The 4,096-nt window shown below is 40.3% G+C and overlaps 1 pseudogene; it reads right to left on the reverse strand.

Annotated features, from left to right (window-relative positions):
• Nucleotides 1-2,167: 2,167 nt before the first annotated feature.
• On the reverse strand, nucleotides 2,168-3,076 carry LOC118594956 (annotated as a pseudogene).
• Between the last annotated feature and the right edge of the window lie 1,020 nt (nucleotides 3,077-4,096).

Consider the following 4,096-nt stretch of genomic DNA (forward strand, 5'->3'; position numbering starts at 1 on the left):
TAAAAGTAAACTGACCCCAGTATTATTTATTATTATTACTATCATTTTATTATATTATTATTGTTGTCATTATTTGGGGCAGTATTTTAGCGTGTAATCCAAGCTAGACTGGAACTCAGGATCCCTTCTCCAATTATAGGCGTGCACCACCTCAAGTGCCCCCTTTAGTTAGTTATTGTATTAAAGGCGTGTTCTAGTTTGCTTTTCGGTTGCTGTCATAAAGTACCATGACTAAAAGCAACTTGGGAAGGAATTACACTTCTGTGTTATCCTCTGTTACGGAGAGAAGTCAAGACTGTAACTCAAAGCAGGAACCTGGAAGAAGCTACCATGTATCAGGAATCTTAAAAGGACTTGTTAATAAAAAAACAAACCTGGAGCCAGGTATTGGGGTGAATGCTGGAAGATCAGAGAAGCAGAACAAGCCACAGCCACCTCACCTTGCCTATTCCTAAACTGATCCTGTTTCCTCAGACTGGAAGCCTCTGTGTCCTCATCCAGAATGAATCTCAGCTGAAACGCTGCTCAAAAGCCTAAAAGCTTAACCAGCCTAGTTCCTGGTCCTCACACCTTATATACCTTTCTGCCATCACTACCTGGGATTAAAGGCGAGTCACCATGCCTGGCTGTTTTCAGTGTGGCTTTAAACTCACAGAGATCTGGATGGATCTCTGCCTCTGGAATGCTAGGATTAAAGGCATGTGTGCCACCATTTTCTGGCCTCTATATCTAGTAGCTGTTCTGTTCTCTGACTCCAGATAAGTTTATTAGGGGGCACAATATTTGGGGGAACACAATACCACCACAGTACCGCAGTAGATATGGTGGAAGAATCCTCCTTAGGAACTTGCTCTCTCTGGCTTGTTCAGCATTCCACCTCCCTAGGAATCACTGCCCACACACAATAAGCTGACCCTCCCATATCAATCAGCAATTAAGAAGATTCCCCTATAGATGTGCCCATAGCACTATCTGGTACAGGCAATTCCTAAATTGAAGTTCCCTCTTCCAAAGTGACTCTAGTCTGTGTCAATTCTACAGAAGAAAAAAAAAAAAGAACAGGACATGAATTTAAATCTAATTTTTCTAAGTGTTCCTTCTGTATGTTCACGCTTACTACCAATTGATATTTCAAACTTGAACTATCAGATGTCCACATATCACAATTTGAACAGCATTGCTCTTGGAATTCCAGTTAAAGAATAACCTGGCAGTGTTGAATCCACGAGAACAAAAGTTGTATTTGTGTTCATTCAAATCTGAAAGTGTTTGCACTTAGGACAGCACCTATCATTTCTTCTCCAAAGCAATAACAAATCAACATTTCCAACTGACAGAATAGACTGAAAAGGGAGTAACTCAATCTTAAAAGATCAATATAATTATACATTTCCTTATCCAGATTCATTTTTCCATATAAACCTCAGATCCTTTGTGCTCAGAAAAGGATGTAAAACAAAGGCCATAAAATACAGTACAACAAGAGACAACTCTATCTCAGGAGTTTCCTGTTGTCCTGTTTGATCCCTGGGTACCACATGGTGGAAAGAAAGAACAGACTTCCCCAAGTTATCCTATGACTTACACACACACACACACACACACACACACACACACACACACACACACACACACACACACACACACACACACACACACACTACACACATATATTAGATAATGAGAGAGAGAGAGAGAGAGAGAGAGAGAGAGAGAGATGAGAGAGATAAAATAGAAGAAATATATTCATTAAAAATAGACATTTAGAGGGACTGGAAAGTGGCTCAGCAGGTAAGACCATTTGGTTCTTTTGCAGAGAACCTAGGTTTAGTTTCCAGCAATCACATGGTAGTTTACAATTACTCTTAAGTCCAGTTCCAGGGGATCTGGCACCCTCTTTTAACCTCCCCTGGCACTAGGTACACACATGCTACACATACATACAGGTAGGTAGAGTACTCATATGCACGAAAATAAAAATTTAATAAGTTTATAAACATATTTTAAAACTTCAAATTTAGAAAACAAGAGGCTGGAGACATGCCCTGAAGAGTAAGCCTACATAAATTTCTCTTCACTGTTGTGCACAAGATGAGAGACTCTGGGAAGAAAGTGGTTGTGTTTGGATATGCAATTCTAAAAAGCATGAAGATGGGCCAGAGTCAACCTACTCCTGTTGGCTGATCCACTTCACTGGAATGGGGACAGTGAAGCCAAGATGAGCCTGAGGTCAGGAGGACCAATGATCTTGATCTCCATCATTCTGGGAACCAAAGCAATGATCCCTTGTGTCCTGCCAAACATATCTGGATATATGGTGGGGTCAGTAAACAGAGCTGTGCTGGCACAGAGGTCTTTGTGGATGTCAAAATCACACTTGATGATGGAATTGACTGTGGTTTCATGGATGCCACAGGAATCCATACTCAGGAAGGAAAACTGGAAGAGAGCCTCGGGGCCCTGGAACTGCTCCTTGCCAATAGTGATGATGTGGCTGTCAGGCCGCTCATAGCTCTTCTCTATGGAAGAAAGGGGTGTATCATTGGCCATCTCTAGCTCAAAGTCCAGCACAACTGTTAGGGGTCTGGGATTTCTCAGAGATTCACCATGACTATGAATAAACGTTAATAAGAAGGGGATTTATTAAATCCTGGTGCTGGATACTCATGGCCTGAATGTCTACATCCATGGCTGGGGTGTTGAAGGTCTCAAACATGATTTGGGTCATCTTTTCACAGTTGGCCTTGGGGCTTAGGGGCACCTCAGTGAACAGCATGGAGTGCTCCTTAGGGGCCTCACACCACTCATTGTAGAAATATGGTACCAGATTGTCTCCATGTCATCCCAGCTGGTGACAATGGCATGTTTGATGGGGTACTCAGTGTCAGGGTGACTCTCTTGCTCTGGGCCACATCACCTATGTACGAGTCATTTTAGCCCATGCACACCATCATGCCCTGGTGCCGCAGGTGGCCCAAGAGGGGAAGATGGTCCAGGGAGTGTCATTGCCCACAAAGTTGGCATAACATATGCTGGAGCTGTTGTCGACAAGGATCACGGGGATATGGTTATCCATGGCAAACTGGTGGTGGGTGTGGACTTTGCGGGACAGCCCTCATTTCACTCTTAACTATATAGAATAGATCTCTGAGTTAAAGGCCAGCCTGGTCTACAGAGCAAGTTCCAGGACAGCGAAGGCTATACAGAGAAACCTTGTCTTGAAAAACAACAGATAGATGGGTGGGTGGATAGATTGATAGATAGATAGATAGATAGATAGATAGATGATAGATAGATAGATGATTGACAGATAGATATAGATATTTTTTAAACTGAATATATTGCTATCTTTGTATTTAATAGTAAAATGTATAGAATTAAATGTGAGTTTAACTCAACTCAGTGACCACTACCTAAGGTAAAATAAGACTTAATTAACTACTTTTAAACTAAATTGTAATATGGCTTTGCCTTTTTAAATTAAATTAGAATTCATTCTGTTATTTAAAATGTCAATGATCTTTTCAGTTACGCATTTAACTCATTTTATAATTGATATTTAAGTATGCAATATATTGTAATAAATATTAAATTATTCAGACTCAAAAATTCGCAAACACAATAAAAAGGAACTGATGATAAAGTAAAAAAAATATGAGTTTATTTTTAAAGGCATAAAAATGTTAATATAAACTCTTTACTTACTGGGAAAAAAACCTGTCCTAATAGCCCTTTCATATTTGCAATTTGCTGAACCTGTATCTGAACAGGAAAAGGAAACATGGGCCTCTTTCATAAGTATTGTCTATATGAATTGCCTTTCTTGTTGCTTTAATTTAAAAACCCAACAAAATCAATGAATTTAACAAAGGACAGGGTTACTTTGGCTCACAGTTTTAAAAAGTAGTGTTTGCCATGGAAAGAACGTCATAGAGAAACAAGGAGCATAAGAATGTGCTAACATATAAGGGTTGGGTCTTCTGTAGCAAGTATCTTAACAGGTCTTATTAATAAAAACAAACCTGGAGCCAGGTATTGGGGTGAATGCTGGAAGATCAGAGAAGCAGAACAAGCCACAGCCACCTCGCCTCGCCAG

This window comes from Onychomys torridus, chromosome 13 (genome assembly GCF_903995425.1).
Source record: "Onychomys torridus chromosome 13, mOncTor1.1, whole genome shotgun sequence".
Lineage (NCBI taxonomy): Eukaryota > Metazoa > Chordata > Mammalia > Rodentia > Cricetidae > Onychomys > Onychomys torridus.